This window comes from Scyliorhinus torazame, chromosome 21 (assembly GCF_047496885.1).
Source record: "Scyliorhinus torazame isolate Kashiwa2021f chromosome 21, sScyTor2.1, whole genome shotgun sequence".
NCBI lineage: Eukaryota > Metazoa > Chordata > Chondrichthyes > Carcharhiniformes > Scyliorhinidae > Scyliorhinus > Scyliorhinus torazame.
The window spans coordinates 95,823,049-95,845,484 of NC_092727.1; the positions used below are offsets into that span (position 1 = coordinate 95,823,049).

The following is a 22,436-nucleotide window of genomic DNA, read 5'->3' on the forward strand; positions in this document are numbered from 1 at the left end:
AAAGTCAATGTTTTCCCACTTCTGTAGTAGAAAGATTCAACACACTCGTTAAGACAGAATAACAAGCTTTATTTTCGAAAACAACTGCATGCAGTAATGGCTGAAACGTGAAGTCAGAGAGCAGTCAACAAAACTGCTGAGTCTTTCACAAGTTCCACGCTTTCGTGGAGAATTAGCTCAATATTTATACATTATCATTATCAAGATTGTGTGACAACAGTATAGTCAGGAGTTTGATCGGAAATACAAACGGAAGCATGGAACAGACCATATTTGGTCACATCACTCAAACCATAATTTAGTCCTTGGAGGGAACATTGAAAGGTCGGAATAGACTTGTTTCTTCCTGAACTTATCTTGTTTTAAATTCCTACGGCCCTGGGTTATGACGAGTTAGTTTTATCAGGAGTTGCCGAGGTCTGTGTTTTGGAATGGCTCGACCTTCGCTGATCTTTTCAGACTTCAACTTATGCAGAGTTGGCCTACGGCCATACTAGTCTGAAAATGGTTAGGGCAGCATTCTTTACCTGGGCCTGGGGAGCTGGAATGAGTAGTTTCAGCCTTTCTTATATTGTATCAAACCTTTTGACCAGTCTTCCCATTGACCAGTTTTCCCATCATGCCATTACTTAATTCGTACCATATCACATTTCACCATCCTTTCACCTCTGTGTTCTTTGCCTGTGTGCGTAGAGAATGGGGCAATTTAGGAAAGGGGATTGGGAAAGGGGTAGTAGATAGTCAGTTACATTTTCTGTCCATTTAATTACATTCTAAAAGGTTACTTGTCTTGTAAAAAAACTGGTGACTGCAGTTTATTGGGCTCAACCATGGACCTTGAATATTTAAATAAAACCTGTGTTGCGACTCTGGGTCAAGTGGGGTTGGAATTGACCATGCACTAGCCCAGAGGGTCGTGACAGTACCTTGGCCAATTTGTCACGATTGTTCTGTCTTTGCACATTCCTTTTCCTGCTTGCTCAAAGGGGGACCAGGGACACTCTTTCGTAGCGCTCCTAAGATCTGGTCTATAAGATCAAAAACCCTCCAAAGAAACACTGAATCTAAATGTGACTACACTCGGTTGTGAATAGGGGATGCTTGCGTGTATCAGCTGATTGCACTTCTGTAGTCTAAAAGCACCTGAAGAAATATTGTTAATATTTTATTAAACAAAGTTAAACTTTTTGAATTACAAATGACCAATGGGCAGAATCTAGAGAACCCCCCACCCCCAACGTCAATGCAAGTTTGATGGCAAAGGGCATTTAATCAGGTGGAAGTTTATGTGGCGGGATTGGACCTCATCATCTTCCTGCCTCCACGCCAATTAAGCTCATGACAGCAAGACCTGAGAATGGCCTACCCCACCCTGTCGTTATTTAATGGCTATGAAGCGGTAATTAATGCCCACTTAAGGACCCCATCCTGCCTCCACTGGCATTAACACAGTAGTGGGCAGGGAGTTTGCCACACACGGAGTATGACGAGTAAACCTGTGTGGTGTAGGCGCCTGAGGTGGGGAAGGGGGCGTGGTAGTGGTGGGGGTGAGGGGGGCTGGGCTTCAAAAGTCGACAGTGCCTGATCACCAACAGCCTGTCCTGGTCCTCCCATGCCGACACAATAGTTAAGAAAGCCCACCAACGACTCTACTTTCTCAGAAGACTAAGGAAATTTGGCATGTTAGCTACGACCCTCACCAACTTCTACAGATGCACCACAGAAAACATTCTTTCTAGTTGTATCACAGCTTGGTATGGAGCCTGCTCTGCCCACGACCGCAGAAAACTACAAAAGGTCGTGAATGTAGCCCGATCCATCACGCAAACCAGCCTCCCATCCATTGACTCTATCTATAATTCCCGCTGCCTCAGAAAGGCAGCCAGCATAATTAAGGACCCCACGCACCCCGGACATACTCCCTTCCACCTTCTTCCGTTAGGAAAAATATACCAAAGTTTGAGGTCACGTACCAACTGATTCAAGAACAGCTTCTTCCCTACTGCCATCAGACTTTTGAATGGACCTACCTCGTATTAAGTTGATCTTTTCTCTACATCTTGCTATAACTGTAACATTATATTCTGCAGTCTCTCCTTCCTTCCCTATGTACGGTATGCATTGTTTGTACAGCATGCAAGAAACAATACTTTTGACTGTATACTAATACATGTGATAATAATAAAGCAAATCAAATCAAAATCAAGAGACCTGGCATTGGGAATGGGAGGAGCTCACAAAGAGCCACCTACTGCCCTTGATGCCAAACCCAACCCACCCTCATGACCCCCATCCCCACCCATGTGACTGCACACCCCACTCCCCAAACCTGCCATCACTCACCTGCGGCTGTGTTCCAGCATCAATCATAGACCTTGGATGGTGTCGTACCTGCAGTAGTCGCCAATTCCCACTGATGTTCTCACTCAATAGAACCAATAGCCGCTGATTGCCTGGCATCTCTTGATGCATGAGACTTCCACACCTGGGAACTGCCAAGTGCCTGAGTGGAATAAAACCTGGTGAGGGATCCTTGAGGGATAAATGTTGGCCCAGACACTGAAAGACCTCCACAATTTTTCTTCAAAGAGATTCATTAATATCTTTTGTACCATTCTTGAGCAGGCAGATGGGTCTGGGATTAGCATCACAGCTAAATGATCTGGCAGAATTGTCAGCCTGATTTATCTGGAATAAGGCTTGAACTACAACCTTCTGACTCAGAGGTGAAAGTGCTGCCAAGGTGAACTCAAAGTTGTTCTTAACTTCGCACAAATTAATAATCACCAAGGTTGCTTATTTCCACATCTGCAACATCTCCCACAGAGTGCCGCCAACTCAGCCCCCTGTTGTGAAAATCTTACCTGTAACACGGTGCATGTTCAGGTCTGTATCAGCTGGCTGTCCCAGCTATATCAGCTGTCAGGACTGACAGATAAATTACTTGTCATCCCTGCTTCTCAACTGCTGTCTGAGACGCTACCTCTCCTGGATCCAGCCCCCCTCCCCCACCAACCCACGACCCAATGCCATGTTCAGAATAGGACAAGCCCAGGAACTGTCTGGTATTGTGGTGGGTTGGGATCGACGAGCTGTCTTGGTGCACTCAATTTTCTGGCGCAGTCTGCCAAAGAGGTCCAGTCCTCAGCACGGATAGGACCTCCCTATCCAGGTAGCCAGTTAGCTCCGCAGGAGAATCATCCCGTTACTGCTCTTAGAGGGGGTGGGGGGAAAATTAGCACCCCCCCCCCCCCCCGATGCACAATCAATTACTCGTGAGACAAAGAGAGTCATACTAATCGGCTTTAATCAGCTAGAACTGTACCCAGCAGCTTCGACACAGAAAGTGAAGGCTGCTGGGACGGCATTGATTCTTATACCCCACCTCTCAGGGCGGAGATATGTGCGTTAGCCAATGGTAGACTCCTAGGTCGAGCCAATGGGCATCCACCTCTCAGGTACTTCAATACCTGGTATTACCACATTCACCCCCTGTTAGAAAAAAGGACCAAGCCGGGTGATGGCCAGTGTTACTGTCGCCTTTTGCATGGTAGGACCAGGTATTGCAGGTACCATGATGTCGAGGGTAACAGAGAAAGTTTTAATTGTTTTATGGTGCAGCAATCAGACGATGGGGTGGCCTGGTCGTCCTTCTGGAGCGTCTGGGCTTCGGCGATGATCCTGGTGTAGGCTCCGGTGGTTGTGGCTCCGGGAACGTGGTGTCTTCCACCCTGGCAGCTTTGTCACCCCTAGGCGGCGCTGTTGGGGCGAAAAGTGGGCAGGGAGGAGGGGCGCCTGTAGGGGGCGTCGGTGCCTGTTCGATGCTGAGTAGGGGCGGCGGCAGTACTGATCCTCCGGTCAGGTGTTGCGGGGAGGGTGGGGGTGGGGGCAATGCTGCGGGTGCGCGTGGGGCTCCGGCGGGCGCCAGGTTCCGAGGGCAGACCGTGTCTTGGCGGCCGTCAGGGAACGCTACGTAGGCGTACTGGGGGTTGGCAAGCAGCAGGTGGACCCTCTCGACCAACGGGTCCGACTTGTGCTCCCTCACATGTTTCCGCATCAGGACGGGTCCAGGTGTCGCTAGCCAGGTTGGGAGCAAGGTCCCGGAGGAGGACTTCCTGGGGAAGACATGGAGACATTCGTGAGGTGTCTGGTTTGTGGTAGTACAGAGCAGCGACCGAATGGAGCGAAGGGCCACTGGGAGGACTTCTTGCCAGCGGGAGACTGGGAGATTCCTAGACCGAAGGGCCAGCAGGACGGTCTTCCAGACCGTTCCATTCTCCCTCTCTACCTGCCCGTTTCCCCGGGGGTTATAACTGGTCGTCCTGCTGGAGGCGATGCCTTTGCTGGGCAGGAATTGACACAGTTCGTCGCTCATGAAGGAGGACCCCCTATCACTGTGTATGTACGCGGGGAAACCGAACAGTGTAAAGATACCCTGGAGGGCCTTGATGACGGTAGTTGTGGTCATGTCTGGGCAGGGGATGGCGAATGGGAACCAGGAGTATTCGTCAATCACGTTAAGGAAGTACGTGTTGCGGTCGGTGGAGGGGAGGGGCCTTTGAAATCCATGCTGAGGCGTTCAAAGGGACGGGAAGCCTTTATCAGGTGCGCCCTCTCTGGCCGGTAGAAGTGCGGCTTGCACTCCGCGCAGATTTGGCAGTCCCTGGTGACTGTCCTGACATAGAACATAGAACATAGAAAATACAGCACAGAACAGGCCCTTCGGCCCACGATGTTGTGCCGAAGCTTTGTCCTAGATTAATCATAGATTATCATTGAATCTACAGTGCAGAAGGAGGCCATTCGGCCCCCTGAGTCTGCACCAGCTCTTGGAAAGAGCACCCTACCCAATCTCAACACCTCCACCCAACACCAAGGGCAATTTGGACATTAAGGGCAATTTATCATTGGCCAATTCACCTAACCCGCACATCTTTGGACTGTGGGAGGAAACCGGAGCACCCGGAGGAAACCCACGCAGACACGGGGAGGACGTGCAGACTCCACACAGACAATGACCCAAGCCGAAATCAAACCTGGGACCATGGATCTGTGAAGCAATTGTGCTATCCACAATGCTACCGTGCTGCCCTTAAGAACAAATAAATCTACACTATATCATTTTCCCGTAATCCATGTACCTATCCAACAGCTGCTTGAAGGTCACTAATGTTTCTGACTCAACTACTTCCACAGGCAGTGCATTCCATGCCCCCACTACTCTCTGGGTAAAGAACCTACCTCTGATATCCCTCCTATATCTTCCACCTTGCACCTTAAATTTATGTCCCCTTGTAATGGTGTGTTCCACCTGGGGAAAAAGTCTCTGACTGTCTACTCTATCTATTCCCCTGATCATCTTATAAACCTCTGTCAAGTCGCCCCTCATCCTTCTCCGCTCTAATGAGAAAAGGCCTAGCACCCTCAACCTTTCCTCGTAAGACCTACTCTCCATTCCAGGCAACATCCTGGTAAATCTTCTTTGCACCTTTTCCAGAGCTTCCACATCCTTCCTAAAATGAGGCGACCAGAACTGTACACAGTACTCCAAATGTGGCCTTACCAAAGTTTTGTACAGCTGCATCATCACCTCACGGCTCTTAAATTCAATCCCTCTGTTAATGAACGCGAGCACACCATAGGCCTTCTTCACAGCTCTATCCACTTGAGTGGCAACTTTCAAAGATGTATGAACATAGACCCCAAGGTCTCTCTGCTCCTCCACAATGCCAAGAACTCTACCGTTAACCCTGTATTCCGCATTCATATTTGTCCTTCCAAAATGGACAACCTCACACTTTTCAGGGTTAAACTCCATCTGCCACTTCTCAGCCCAGCTCTGCATCCTATCTATGTCTCTTTGCAGCCGACAACAGCCCTCCTTACTATCCACAACTCCACCAATCTTCGTATCGTCTGCAAATTTACTGACCCACCCTTCAACTCCCTCATCCAAGTCATTAATGAAAATCACAAACAGCAGAGGACCCAGAACTGATCCCTGCGGTACGCCACTGGTAACTGGGATCCAGGCTGAATATTTGCCATCCACCACCACTCTCTGACTTCTATCGGTTAGCCAGTTCGTTATCCAACTGGCCAAATTTCCCACTATCCCATGCCTCCTTACTTTGTGCAGAAGCCTACCATGGGGAACTTTATCAAATGCCTTACTAAAATCCATGTACACTACATCCACTGCTTTACCTTCATCCACATGCTTGGTCACCTCCTCAAAGAATTCAATAAGATTTGTAAGGCAAGACCTACCCCTCACAAATCCGTGCTGACTATCCCTAATCAAGCAGTGTCTTTCCAGATGCTCAGAAATCCTATCCTTCAGTACCCTTTCCATTACTTTGCCTACCACCGAAGTAAGACTAACTGGCCTGTAATTCCCAGGGTTATCCCTAGTTCCTTTTTTGAACAGGGGCACGACATTCGCCACTCTCCAATCCCCTGGTACCACCCCTGTTGACAGTGAGGACGAAAAGATAATTGCCAACGGCTCTGCAATTTCATCTCTTGACCTCCTCAATGGAGTAGGGCAGGTTGCGGGTCTTAATAAAATGGAAAAAGCGAGTGACCACCGGGTGGCAGAGGTCCTCGTGGAGGGATCGGAGGCGGTCCACTTGTGCTGTGGCACAAGTGCCGCAGGACAGGGCATCAGGAGGCTCATTTAGCTTCCCCGGACGGTACAAGATCTCGTAATTGAAGGTGGAGAGTTCTATCCTCCACCACAAGATCTTGTCGTTCTTAATCTTGCCCCGCTGTGCATTGTCGAACATGAACGCCACTGACCATTGGTCCATGAGGAGAGTGAATCTCCTGCCGGCCAGGTAATGCCTCCAGTGCCGCACAGCTTCTACTAGGCCTGGGCCTCCTTTTCGACCGAGGAGTGGCGAATTTCGGAAGCATGGAGAGTGCGGGAGAAGAAAGCCTGCCCGCTTGGTTTAGGGTGGCCGCCAGAGCGACGTCGGACACGTCGCTCGCGACCTGGAAGGGGAGGGACTCATCGATGGCGCGCATCATGGCTTTTGTGATGTCCGCTTTGATGCAGCAGAAGGCCTGGCGGGCCTCTGTCGACAGGGGGAAGGTTGTGGACTAGATATGGGGTCGAGCCTTGTCTGGGTAATTAGGGACCCATTATGCATAATAGCTAAAGAAGCCGAGGCAGTGCTTTAGGGCCTTGGGGCAGTGAGGGAGGGGGAACTCCATGAGGGGGCGCATGCGTTCAGGGTCAGGGCCTATGACTCCATTTCGCACTACATAGCCCAGGATGGCTAGACGGTCGGTGCTAAACACGCATTTCTCCTTATTGTAGGTCAGATTAAGGAGGTTCGCGGTCTGGAGAAATTTTCGGAGGTTGGTGTCGTGGTCCTGCTGGTCATGGCCGCAGATAGTGACGTTATCAAGATACGGGAACGTTGCGCGTAAGCCGTACCGGTCAACCATTCGGTCCATCGCACGCTGGAAGACCGAGACCCCGTTCGTGACACCGAAGGGAACCCTTAAAAAGTGATAGAGCCGCAAATCTGCTTCGAAGGCAGTGTACTGGCGGTCCCCATGATGGAGGGGCAGCTGGTGGTAGGCAGACTTGAGATCCACCGTGGCGAAAACCTTGTATTGCGCAATCCTGTTTACCAGGTCGGCTATACGGGGGAGAGGGTACGCATCCAGCTGCGTAAACCTGTTGATGGTCTGGCTATAGTTGATGACCATCCTATGTTTCTCCCCGGTCTTTACCACCACTACTTTAGCCCTCCAGGGGCTGTTGCTTGCTTCGATGACCCCTTCCTTCAGCACCCTTTGGACCTTGGACCTGATGAAGGTCCGGTCCTGGGCACTGTACCGTCTGCTCCTGGTGGCGACGGGTTTGCAATCCGGGGTGAGGTTCGCAAACAGGGAAGGCGGGTCGACCTTAAGGATCGCGAGGCCGCAGGCAGTAAGGGGGGGAATAGGGCTGCCGAATTTAAAAGTTAAGCTTTTCAGGTGGCACTGGAAATCCAGCCCAAGGAGGGTGGCAGAACGTACAGGCGGAAATTGCGGAATTCCCTGCCTTGGACAGTGAGGTTCGTTAGGCAGAACCCCTTTATCTCCACTGCGTGTGACCCGGAGGCCAGGGAGATCCGTTGGTTTACGGGATGGGTGACAAGGGAACAGCGCCTTACCGTGTCGGGGTGGACGAAGCTTTCCATGCTCCCGGAGTCGATCAGGCACGACGTCATGTGGCCGTTGATAGCGATCATTGTGGTGGCTTTCGCTAGCGTCCGGGGCCGACTCTGGTCCAGGGTCACGGAGGCCAGCTGCAGCAAGGGGAAGGTCTGGTCAGACAGCGTGGAGTCGGTAGTGCTGGGGGCCTGAGGCCGGTTCCGGGTAACGGAGGCCAACTGTAGCAAGGAGGAGTTCTGGTCAGGCAGCATGGGATCGGCGGTGCTGGGGGCTTGAGGCCGGTTCAGGGTAACGGAGTCCAGCTGTAGCAAGGGGGAGTTCTGGTCAGGCAGCGTGGAGTCAGCAGCACTGGGGGTTTGAGGCCCCATCCAAGATACAGAAGATGGCGTCGGTGAGGGACAAAATGGCGGCGTCCATCCACCCAGCGTGGTGGCCGGGGGGCAAAATGGCCGCGCCCGTGGGTCACACGTTGCCTGTGGGTAGGAGGGCGGCGGTGGGCCTTGGACGGCCGGGACCTGGAACAAAGGCTGATGATAGTCGCTGGCGACCACTGCCATGGCGCAGGCCTGGCAGACCGCGGCATAGTGGCCTTTCTTGCCGCACCCTTTGCAGGTGACGGTGCGGGCCGGGCAGCGCGCGCGGGGATGATTCGCTTGGCCACAGAAGAAGCAGCGTTGGCCGGCGGTGAAAACGGGCCGTCTAGCGGCGCAGGCCTGCGGGGTTAGCGGGAAAGTCTGGGGGGCTGCCGCGACGGGGTGCCACGCAGCCCAGGGGGGTGCCGTGCGCCCGGGAGCAAAAGCCAGTGCATTTTTGTACGCAACGTCCATAGACCCTGCCAGGGCCCGTGCCTGAGTGAGGCCCAGCGTGTCCATTTCAAGGAGCCTTCTGCGGATGTCGGGAGAAGACATACCTGCCACAAAAGCGTCCCGAATTAAAAGTTCCGTGTGCTCATTCCCCGTGACTGGTGGGCAGCCGCAGTTCCGGCCCAGCACTAGTAGAGCCCGATAGAAGTCCTCCAGTGTTTCTTCAGGGCTCTGCCTTCTAGTTGCCAACAGATGATGGGCGTAGACCTGGTCCAGAGGACGGATGTAATGTCCTTCTAACAGCGTGATAGCTGCAGCATAATTTTCCGCCTCCTCGATCAGAGGGTAGATTGCAGGGCTGACTCGGGAGCATAGAAGGTGCATCTACGCCAGCCAGTGCTTAAAAATAGCAGTGGAGTTGTTTGCGTGGGGACTGAGCTGAAGGAACTCCGGCTTGATGCGGAGGTCCATCCTTTCAGAAGTAATAGCTGATTAAATTGATGCACAATCAATTACTCGTGAGACAAGGAGAGTCATACTAATTGGCTTTAATCAGCTAGAACTGTACCCAGCAGCTTTGATACAGAAAGTGAAGGTTGCTGGGACGGCATTGGTTCTTATACCCCGCCTTTCAGAGCGGAGCTATGTGCGTTAGCCAATGGTAGACTCCTAGGTCTAGCCAATGGGCATCCACCTCTCAGTATAGGAGCGCAGTATAGCTATACTAAAAAAACCTCACATCTCGTGCTTTCAATGTACTCAGTCTCGAGAACGATACAGTGACTTTTGCTTTGATGCACCGCTAAACTATTTTACAAGACAAACATGGAATTTAGACATAAAATCCCTACAGTGCAGAAGGAGGCCATTCAGCCCATCGAGTCTGCACCGGCCCTCTGAAAGAGCATCCGACCTAGGCCAACTTCCCTGGCCTATCCCTGTAACCCTACCTAACCTGCACACTTTTGGATACTAAGGGGCAATTTTTACCATGGCCAATCCACTTAATCTGCACATCTTTGGATGATGGGGGGAAACCGGAGCGCATGGAGGAAACCCACGCAGACACGGGGAGAATATACAAACTCCACACAGTCACCCAAGGCCGGTATTGGACCTGGGTCCCGGGTGCTGTGAAGCAGCAGCACTCAGTACACTGAATCTGTACAGTGAAATCATTGCGCCCACATCGATCCTTTTAAGAAGATGGTTGAGTTCTGTTCCGCTTCCACACGTTTCTGCAGAAATAAAAAGAACGTATTGCCCTTTGTACTCACAATCAACACTGAACAGGACATCTGGCCAAGTAAATAATTTGATTCTGGTAAAGAACTCCAAAATACCCTTCACATTCAATCTAATTATCCCGGGGTGTCCTGATTTCAATTTATTTCTTTCCTCAAATTAAATGTGCACTTCTGAGCTTTCAACTACATTGGACAAATGCAGGCTGTGCCCTTAATGTTATGAGTGGATTTACCTCAGATGTTTTTGCCAGATGCTTGGCTGAGGTGCCTCGCCTGATTTGCATTATAGTGTTGGCGGCATCAAAGCCTCATTACAGGCAGCGCAGAGTGCTGACATACAACAGGGGTCTGTTATGTAGCACAGGTCAGGATGCACAGTTAAACGTACCATTGTAACCAGCAGCATCTATTCCTCTGTGAGACTGCAGCCAAGTGTTTCCACTGCCTTCCCATCCAGTTTTGTGAAGCAGTGCAAACCTGGGGTCTGAGTGGATACTAAACAGGTTGTATTCCCTGTTAGGAGCTCAACATCTTACAACATCATTGGAATTTTGAAAGAGTACATCTAACAGTTTATTGATTTTTATGCTATTGTTTTAATACAAGTAATTCATGAGGATAGAAGAGAGGAGAGAAATGCCTTAAATCGTCCACACTAAACAATGGGGAACAACATCAATAATGAAATTGTGAATATTGGTCTTGCTGATTTAAAGAAATATTGAAAAGAAGATTTAAAAGAAGAAGGGTGGCACAGGTGTTAGCACTGCTGCCTCACAGCGCCAGAGATTCAGGTTCGATTCCGGCCTCGGGTGACTGTGTGGATTTTGCACATTCTCCCCATGTCTGAGTGGATTTCCGGTGCTCCAGTTTCCTCCCGCAGTCCAAAGATGGACAGGTTAGGTGGATTGGCTATGCAAAATTTTCAACCAGGTGGAATTACAGGGATAGGTTGGGAGATTGGGCTTAGGGAGAGGTGCACTTTCAGAGGGCCAAATGACCCCCTTCTGCACTGTAGGGATTCTATGTAGGGGTATCTGTGATAAAATTTTCATTTATATTGTGCTTTATCGAACTCCAGGTAGATCAAAGCCCGTTGTAAGTGAGGTAAGTGCATGCTGTCATTTTCTGCACAGCAAGTCCGGCAAGCAGCAATGGGACGAATGATCGATTTTATTTCTATATTTAGCAATGTTGGTTGAGGGAGTAATGAAGACCAAGACTTGCCACTCTCCAAATAGTGCCACGGTGACCTTTAATATCCACCCCCCTGAACAGGGCATATGGGGCTTTGGCTTGAGGCCTAATCTAAAAGAGGTCACCTCTGGCAATGAAGCAGTTCCTGTGCTGCACTGGGAAGTCAGGTTAGATTACGAGCTCCAATCAAGAGGTGGGATTCAAACCAATTAGCCATGTGGGGCTGAGAAAAGTTTTTTAAATGTGTATATATAGGATCAAGATCTTAGTTGATGTTGCTCAGTTGCCTAATAAGAGTCAACTGCAGAACTAATATTGAATCCATATGTGGCTGCTGTCTTTTGCCAGCAGTATCTCCCCTACAAATTCTCCCTGAACCTTCAGATAAGAACCAGACTAATATTTTCTGTTGTTAAACATGGAGTGATAAGTTCCTCTCTTTCTATCTGTTGTGTAATTATCTTCCTTTTTACATTGTACTCACTGGGAGTTTTCTTTTGAAGTCAGTGCTGTGATTTCTCTGCTTCTGTGCCTTTTACAGCTGCTTTCCCCCTTTTTGGGATAAAGATTACACAATCAATTTGTGCAGCGCTTTGTAAAATGCAGAGATTTACTTGCATTAAGTGCAGTACAGCATTCCCCAACTCAATGTATTAACCTGTGCCCATTGCATTCTTCTCTCAAAATCACCTTTTTATCGGGATAGGTTGCTGGTGGTGGTCTGTCACTGGCCGGCGGAGGGATCTTCTGGTCCTGGAGCTGTCAATGGGATTTCTCCATTGACTTCACCCCACACCGCGGCGGGTGGGTAGGGGGTTGTGGGGGGGGGGGGGTCGGTGGGACTGGAAGATCCTGCCAGCATGAAGAGCTGGAAGATCTCTGTTGAGATAGATTCTGTAGACTGTTTGCTGGAGTGTATATCTAAACAGAATCTGTTTGCTGGGTAAATAGACTTCACTGTAAAGCAGATTGTTTTCAGTAACTGTCATCAAAAAGATCTACCCTGACTCCTGCTCAATGTCTGTCACAGTGCAACTCATTCGCTGCCACAGATGTGTTATGAGACACTTTGGACTAAAACAGGACAGAGGAAAGATAGTGAGGCACTCAAACAATTGTCTTGTGTGATGAAGGAGAATCTAGCTGCAATATTGGTGGTGTTAAAGATATCAAGTGAATTTGGTTAATGTTTGTGTGTGGTGGAGTGCTTCCTCTGTTATTTGCTTGTGTCTGTAGGGTGTAGCCAGCATTTTAGCCTACTTTATGGAGACAGGCTTTTTTCTTCTCTCCCTCATCTCTTTATTTGGGAGTGAAATTGTGGGCAGGCATTCTTCCGGACAGGCTCTTATTCAATTCGAAGCAGGAAACTTTGGCCTAGAGCCAGCCAGGAAGTTTCTATCTACAGTTGCATCACCTTTAAACTAAAGTCATTTATCTAAAGTCATATTCCCTGACTGAAGATCAGTCAGCTATGAAGTCTTCAGCACTCAACCCAACACAAAGAGCAGCTGATAATGGCACTGTAAAGGTCTTTCAACTGATTCACTGGTTTTATTATCCCACTTAAAACTCACAAAAGTAATTTGAACTTAGACTGTTCTCAGTCTTCTTCATTACGGTCAGGTCTCTTCACCATCTCCAAACTGACTCAATAATCACTTCTCAATGATCAGCTCTTTATTTCTGTGGTCACTTGAACCCAAGGAATGGATTTTACAGAACTCCTACACCCCCCCCCCCCCCCCCATATAAAGTTGTCAGAGGCACATAAGATAAAACGAGTGACCAATGCACCATTATCCTGTCCACTCCAAACCTGTGCCCTATATTACAAAAGGGTTTGGATAAGGCATCGGACTGCTTGTCTACCCTTAGGCCTTTTGAGACCATTAAGTAGCCAATTCATGGCAACTTAAGGATATTATTCTGCTCCCATGACTGTAATACATGCAGCGGGGGAAGGCGGTAGGAAGGCCCCCAGCCCAGCAGGTTTCATGGCACAGGTTGAAGGCAGGCAGGAAGGAGGTACTCCTTCGAGGGGGTACCATGTGCCCATCAGGGGTACCTCCTCAAAGATGGGACCCTCCCCTTTGTGTCTCCACCTCCGGCCTCTAAAACTGTACCACCATCTCCTTTATTTGGGCCTCCAATTCCTGCCCAGCCAAAATCCTCAGACTTCGAGACATGTTTAGTTGTTTTGGGGGCTGCTTGTGATCCCGATAGTGGCAACTGCGGTGATCTGCCACTGCCGTTTCTACAGAACTGCCGGCCAATCAGACTGGCTGGCAGCTCATTAGGGCAGCAGTTCCTGTTCCTAAGGGATGAAAGTCCCACTCTCAAGTCATTAAGGCCACCCCCAGTGTATTCACTGTGGGGAAGCCAGTTTTCCAGGCAATGAGGTGCCAAACGATTTTTCAACCGTCGGGATAGGTGGGGGGGGGGGGGGGGGTGTAGAGGGGCAGAGGCATTGTGGGGACTGCCGGCCTCCCTGCTCCCAGGTTTGATTCCCAGCTTGGGTCACTGTCTGTGAGGAGTCAGCTCGTTCTCCCCATGTCTGCATGGGTTTCCCCCGGGTGCTCCGGTTTCCTCCCACAAGTCCCGAAAGACGTGCTTGTTAGGTGAATTGGACATTCTGAGTTTTCCCTAAGTGTACCCGAACAGGTACGGAATATGGTGACTGGGGAATTTTCACAGTAACCTCATTGCAGTGTTAATGTAACTCTACTTGTGACTCTAATAAAGATTATTATTATTATTACTGCAAGGGTCTGTCATTCATCACTTCGTCCAAGGTAAATCAATGCTTGTCAAACTTATTCTAGACAGTTTTTTGAGACATTTATTTTTAGTGATGCTTTATTATTGCTATTGTTGCTGTATGTTTAAAGTAACTGACAGAAGAAAGTCTTGTGTATTTTGGGCTGCCAGTTACTAACGTGAGGTCTTGTGGCACAATGGATACTTCTGATCCAGAATCCTGGTTTCAATAATGTTGCTAATTTTGCCTTAGTTCAATTGCTCTGTTTTATTACCTTTGCTCTTGAGTCGCCAGGTATCTTTATGATACCGCCACGTGGTTCAAGTCCGAGTAATGATCAATAATCCAATACACCGATTAGTAAGATTTAAATCAAAGCACATTTATTATACACAGTAATCGCTACTCATGCACAAATTCTACGTCTAAGCTACTTCTACAACTAACAGGCCTATACTTAACTTGGAACTGGCCCCCCAGGTCAGGGAAACAAATGGCCTTTCGTTCAGGTTCTGAGCCTGCGGGATTCGAAGTTGGTACAGATTGGTAGCTAGGAGTGCCTATCTCGTAGCGAGCGTTGAATTAAACTTACAAGTTCGATCTTCACTGCTCCGGTCACGGTCAATGTTGGTTCGTTGTTGCTGGGTGACCCGGGCAGGACGAAGAGCGCAAAGAGGTGGAGAGGAAGAGAAGAGAATGATTTGAACTTGGGCCTCAATTCTTATAATCCCCAGGGGCTTCCCGCCTTTCGGGGCGGACCCTGTACCTGGGTCCCAAGTGATTGGACTTTGTCCCAATCGCTTGGTTCGATTTTCTCCAATGCTGAAGCGGTTCCCTGATCGATGGGCAGTCTTGAGGTGCTCGTTCACCTCCTTTTGTGTAGGCTCCGAAGAGCTGGCGCCGAAGAGTCTGGTTTTGCTTTGTGTGTCTAAATGTTGCTTATTGTTCCCGGGAATTGCTCATTAGTATGGAGATGGCTGTTGTTTTGTTATGCTGATGGTTGCTGGTATCGATATTGTCGGGCCTTTGCAGAGCTAAATACAGAGCCAACCTGCAGCTGCTGGTTTTTGTCTTGTTAGCTGACTTTCCCATCAGCCTTTGCTGTTTGCCATTTTGAATCAGGAGTTAAGTTGGCCATTTTACGTGGCTACAATTCCCACCCCAGGGCTTGATGACCAAGGAAGGTGCATTCATGAAAGGCTGAGTATTAACTGCAAAAACCTTTCAATATGTCTATGGCAGGTGCTAACACTGGAGATTTTTCTGACCAGCCAAAACCGGCAGAAAGCAACAGCAAACTATTGCAGTACCTTGACAAGCATGGACCAACAAATGGAACTCCAGGTTGTCAATGCCCTCTTCCGACTTGGTACCTGAAGGGAGAGAGATAACAATATAGATATCTCTGATTTGATTTCTGCAGCTTACTTTCAGCAGTTACTGCAAATCTAACTTGTTATTTCCCAAACAAATCAGCGTTCCCTTTTGGTATCACTTCAAAGCCCTACCTTGGAGTCAAACACAATTCAATACGAAGAAAAGTGAGGGGATGCACATTAGCACATAGTGAGAGGCAATTTGGACTAAATAATAATAATCACTTTTTGTCACAAGTAGGCTTCAATGAAGTTACTGTGAATAGGCCCTAGTCACCACATTCCGGCGCCTGTTCGGTGAGGCTGATACGGCGACGCTTCTAAAGAATTTATTTAGGAACAGAGGGACCTGGGTATCCATGCCCATAGGCTCTTGAAGGTAGAAGAACAGATTGCGAAAAGTGAGAATATTGGATCTTGGACTTCATAAATAGAGACATTGGGCGCAATCTAATCAAAAAACATGAGTCTGTTTTGGGGAGGATTAGCGGGGTCATACCCAGCGCTTGTCGATCCAGGATGCACCCCGCTATCTAAAAGCACTCTGTTGTTATTTCAGACCCTGGCGGGGAATCCCCTCCCGAGGTCACACTTTAGCGTCATTTCCTGCACTGAGGAGCTCCAACAAATGGTGCTCCTCAGTGCAGGTAGAGATTGGGCCACCATTTTCAATTGTGCCCTGATCTCCCGAACCCTGAGGGTTTGCAACCCCCAGACCCACCCAATGCCCCAACCCACCTGTCAGGGGGTCTGCGGGGCACCACCTGCCCCTGCATCCCATCTCACACAGGCAGGGCACCCTCGAGCCCAATCCCGGTGTGGGCAAAATGCCAGCCTGGCACCCTCGCGGTGCTCCTGCCAGCCTGGCTGTGCTACTTGGGCACTCTGGAAATGCCAGGCTGGCACCCAGGTGGCACTGCCAGGGTGTCACCCTTCCTAGAGACCGGCCACCCGGGGGCCTCCGATCGGCCGTTTGTGGGGACCAGTGCTGAACGGCACCTGGCCGGGTTCTCCTTGGCGATGCCAATAGATGCCGGGTGGCCATCCGATCCGGTGTCAGCATGACTAACTGAGTTTTTAAACTCACTTAACCGTGAGAGACTGGGTCCCGCCCATTGTGGGTGGGGTCTAGATCATGGCGTTTCACGAGATCTAGTTAGAAATGGCTGTTGATAATCCCGGGGGAGGCTTCTCCCAGGATCGACCGGCCGCGTCCCACTCCGATTCCACTGGGACGTGGCTGGAATTTCACGCCCATTGAGTGCAAAAGCCTTTGTGAAGCTCAGAGAAGACCACAATTGGAATATTGCATTCAATTTTGGTCAGCACACTTCAGGAAGGATGTGAGGATCCATGAGACATTGCAAAGGAGATATAAGCAAAATGGATCTCAGATGAGGAATTATAAAACAAGGAACAAAGAACTGTACAGCCCAGCAACAGGCCCTTTGGCCCTCCAACCCTGCACTGATCATGATGCCTGTCTAATCTAAAACCTTCTGCACTTTGATAGTGATACACCATCAATAATAGACGACGAGTTATAAACGTGACTGAGGCTTTAATACACTAAACAGCAAGCCTCCTGCCTCTGGACCCGAACTGGGTCCAGAGGCGGAGACTTGCCACTTTTATACAGAAGCCTGAGGGGAGGAGCCACAGGCGGAGCCAGCCAGGACCAGCCCAGGCATGTACAATACAGCACAGTGAATATAAGACAATAACGTGGTTTACCACAGATACTATGGCTGCAGGATTAGGGTGGAGAAGCTGGGCCTCTTCTCCTTGGAGCAAAGGAGATTGAGGGGAGATTTGACAGAAGTGTACAAGGTTAGGTCAGGTCGACAAATAAAAGCTGTTCCTATCAGCTGATGGTACAAGATCAAGATGTTGGAGGTTTAAGGTTTGGGGCAAAAGATGCAGGGGAATGTGAGGAAGGATTTTTTTGCACAGCGAGTGGTGATCTGGAACATGTGGTGGAAATGGAGAAAATGAATGATTTCAAAAGGGATTTGGAGGAGTAGCTAATGGAAATAAACGTGCAGGGCTGTGAAGAAAGAGAGAGAATGAGGGCCTACTGGCATTGCTCCACAGAGAGCCGACATGGCCTTGCTGGATGAATGGCCTCCTGTGTTGCAATGATTCTATGATTCTCTCTATGACGTGATGAATTACCCCTCAGATTCACTCAGATATAAGCGTTGACAGCACTGGCCCACCTGCCTATCTTAGTTTTGCCACGCGACCATCAACTGCTGCTCTGCTTAGCCTGTTATCTTCTGGTCACTGAGTGCAATCCCCAATCACTGGAACTGGGTCCTGTTAATATGACTAAGCCTTGTGGACTCGCAGACACTGACCTTTCTAAGTGGTTTTTCATAAGTCAGGCAATCAGCAGATGTTCAGCAGATTCATGCAGCATGACAATCAGAAAACCCGCAGACTGCCAGGATCCTGAGTATAAGAAAAGACAGTCATATAATTCACGCTCGCATAAAGTGCTGCAGTTTATCATTTACCAAGATTGTGATCCGAAACATGCACATTTTTAAAATTAATCAGAACCAACGATTCAACTTTGATGCAGCTAATTTCTAACATTGTTACTGCCTGTCACGATGCAACAAAGTCAGTAAATAGCTGCTTAACCGACCTGAAACATGAATCAAATTACTTGGCTGTGGATGGGGGAAGGGAGCAACATATAGATTTTTCGGGCTTTTCTGCAACTGATTTTGATGATATTAATTAATGTGAATTGAGCTCAAGCGATCTTACACTAACCACCACTAGGGGGAGGCAGTGACATAGTGGTATTATCACTGGACTCGTAATCCACAGACCCAGGGTAATTCTCTGGGGACCAGAGTTCAAATCCCACCATGGCAGACAGTAGAATTTGAATTACAAGTCTAATGAGGACTATTGCCTGGTCCCTTGCCTTACCTGGCCTGGCCTACCTGTTACTCCAGACCTGCAGCCATGTGCTTGACTCTGAGATGACCCCTGCGCCTCTCAGTTCAAAAGCAATTAGGGATGGACAATAAATGCTGCCGATGCCCCCATCATCCCCAAATTAATTATAAATAACTAAGAGAAAAGGAGTAGGAGACTCGCAGCAGCAACTCTTCAATTGAGACTTGACTGATGGACTGACTGTAGAACATGGCTTTTGACTCATTTTGTAGATCAGATGCAGAAGAGTATTCTGGAAAAGAAGATGAAACGAATGAGCACCCTTGATTTCCATCTATAATATATTTTAAAAATATTCAGTGTTCCTGTACTTCCTTCATGATAAATTTCTAAGCTCATATTTATTGTAGTGCAATGACTTGGGCTCAGAGTTGGAGGTTAAGGGTGTGACTGAAAATAAAATGTGACAAGTTTACATTGGCATTTCTATTGTAAGAATTTATATTACAAAATATAAGTGTAAGGGCAGACAGGATGGCTGTATTTTGGTCAGCCTAGGCTCAGTGGTAGCCCTGTCACCTCTGAGTCACATGCGGATTTGAATGCCACTCAGGAATTTTGACCATGTAATCTAGGCTGGCACTCTCGGTGCAGTGCCGAAAGGGGGTGCTGAACTGTTGGAGATGTTATTCATCAGATTAAACTGTGGCCCGTCTGTCCCCCTCAGGTAGATAGCAAGGTATCCATGGCACCTGTCGAAGAAGAGCATGGGAGTATTCTCCCATTGCCTGACCAACATTTATCCATCGACCAACCAGACTGAAACAAATTAGCTGATCATTACTTCATTCCTGTTTCTGGGACCATGTGGTGTCCTATTTCCTACAGTGATGATTACACTGCAAAAATACCTCATTGGAACATTTTGGAACATCCTGAGATTGTGAAAGGGACTCTGCGACTAATTTCAAATTCAGAAAAATGGGGCTCCATAGTGCTGCAGCTGCTGGCCCTATCAACGCCCCAAAATTAAATAATGGTGCCTCGAACACTTGTGGCATGGTCTGTGCGGCTGCCCCAAGCAACCCGGTGCCAATGTGGGTGTATGTAGATGCCTCAGAAGCATGCAGACTGGGCAGATTGTGGGGTCAATCCGCCTATAAGGTGATTTGGCTCCAGTTTATTTCAAATCCCATCAGTCCATCATTGTGTTAGATTGCACACGCAGATTTGGTAACAGCCTCCCTTAATCACTCACTGCTTACTGCTCAAGAATAACCATCTAATATCTGGATGAGGTGCTTTTGACTTACTTTCTTGAATACAGTGTTGTGCTCTCGGAGTAGTTCTGCGAATGTTTTGGATTTCTCAGGGAGTGCTGCTGAATCTCGACAAGGAGATCAGAGGGGTTTTCTGCCCTGTCATGAAAAACCTACTTCTGTTACAGTCACTCTTGGACTGTCACAAAACATGGAAACAGAACTCAGGCAGCAGAGAGGGGAAGCAGTGCACAGAGGAAGGAAGAGGAGGGCTCTCAATAGAAGGTGCTACCCACACATGGGTCTTTAGGGACCCATCCTGCTATCTCCACTTCAGCTTGGAGAAGTTTCCAAGGTACCTGGATTTCAACAAGGAAGTGGGCCCTGAACTGTGCCACCTTCTGCCACGCAACTTGCAACAGCAACAGAGGATGATGATGGTGCTGCCAGTAGCCTTCAAAGTTACCACCTATCTAAAATGTCTACACCAGTGGATCCAGGTGGGAGCAGTCAACATCAGCAACATCTTCCACTTTTCTGACCTTTGCTGTTTCAAAGGAGGACACTGGAGGACACTGGAGCCCTGTTTTGAAGGAAAGGGTACCTCATCACCTTAATAGCCAGATGGAAGCAGGAGGGATCACGATGTGGATTTGCCTGCCTTACCAGACTTATATTTCAAATCCTTGGAATTCTTTACCCCAGAAAGCTGTGGAGGCCAAGTCCTTTAACATTTTCAAGGCTAATATCAAAAGGTTTTTAAGCTGTGGTGGAATTATGGGTTACAGACATAAGGCAGGAAAGTTGGCATTTTAAAAATAAATTTAGAGTACCCAATTATCTTTTCAAATTAAAGGGCAATTTAGCGTGGTCAATCCACCTAGCCTGCACATCTTTGGGTTGTGGGGGTGAGACACACGCAAACACGGGGAGAATGTGCAAACTCCACACAGACAGTGACCCGGGGCTGGGATCAAACCCGGGTCCTCAGCCTCATGAGGTAGCAGTGAAAACCACTGCGCCACCGTGTCACCCCTGGGAAAGTGGACTTAAGAGTGTTTGAACAGCCACGATCTTATTAAATGGCATTGCAGGTTCAAAGGACTAAATGGCCTACTTCTGCACCTATTTTGTATGGCCAGATTCCAGCTCGCGTGGCACTGCTGGGACTAGAGAGCTGCTGACCTTCTGATTGGCCAGCAGCATTTAAAGATGGGAATCCACCACTTCAGGCAGCTATATGCCTGCCAATCGTAAAATCCAGTTGTGGTTTCCCTGGCCGTCAGACGCAGACTCACCCCCAAAATGTTCAGCCGGTAGAGGGGTGGGGGTGGGGGGGGAAGTGGGATACTGTCCCCACAAAAAATTCAGCCCAGTGTCAGGGTCCATCACTAGACTGTTGACACTAAGTCTACTTTACCAACACCTCCCCTGACCCCTTCACAGTCTCTGGTACACCTCGCTGGTTCGCTGACATCCAGCTCCAGAAATTTCCAAAATTCAATATTGGGAAATCAAAGTGATGGGCCTCAATCCCTGCCACAAACTCTATTCTGCAGCCACCAACTCTATTTGGCAACTATTTGAGACTGAAGTAGACCACTTGCAGCCATAATTTTGTATTTGACCCCAAGATGAGCTTCCAACCATATACCTGCTCCAACACAAAGACCACCTACTTGCAACTCAGTATCATCAGCTGACTGATCTATGATCTTTGATTGCATCTCTGCCTCTGCTCATCTGCTGCAGAAACCCTGACCCATGTCTTCTTTCCTCCGGACTATTTCAAATCTCATCCGTCCATCATTGTGCTCACTGTCCTGCATTGCTTTCTAATCAGGCAACACCTTGTTTTTCAAATTCTCAGCCCTGTTTTCAAATCCCTCCATTATCTTGCTCCTTCCTACCTTAAAACCTTCTCCAAATCTACAATCTTCTGAGATATCTGCTCCAATTCTGGCCACTTGTATAGCCCGGATTTTAATTTTTTTGAAAGAGGTGGCTATAAAGTTAATGGATTCATTGATGGTCATCTTTCAGAATTAAGTAGGTTGTGAAACAGCGTCTGCAATTGAAGGTTGAAAATATAATTGCACTATTTAAGAAAAGAGGGAGAGTGAAAATGGGGAACTACAAACCCATTAGCCTGACATTAATGGCAGGGAAAATGCTAGAATCTATTATAAAGGATGTGATGGCTGGGCACTTACAAAATAGCAATCTGACTGGGCTAAGCAACATGGATTTATGAAAGGGAAATAATGTTTGACAAACCTGTTGAAATTTTTTTGAGAAAGTTGCTAGCAGAATAGATGAAGGGAGAACAATGGATATGATGTATCTGGATGTTGAGAAGCCTTTCGATAAAGTCTTACACAGGAGATCAGTAAAGAGAATTAGAGCACATGGAGTTGGGGGCAATATACTGATATGCATTGAGGATTGCTTAATGAACAGATAACAGCGAGTAGGAATAAATGGGTCATTCTCAGGTTGGCCGTCTATGACTTGTGGCAGACTGCAAGGGTCAGTGTTTGGGCTCCAGATGATCAAAATCTATATCACGAGAGGAGATATCTATATAGATATCTATATAGCAAGAGAGGACCAAATGTCATATTTCCAAGTTTGTGGATGCTACAAAATTAGGTGGGAATGTGAGTTGTGGGGATGATGCAAAGAGGTTTTGTGGATATTTTAACAGC

General features: G+C 48.3%; 1 protein-coding gene across 3 annotated transcripts in view; it reads left to right on the top strand.

The window, feature by feature from the left end:
• LOC140398424 (neurexophilin-1-like) overlaps positions 1 to 22,436 on the top strand; it is a 130,814-nt gene that overhangs the window by 62,215 nt on the left and 46,163 nt on the right. The window lies entirely within an intron of this gene.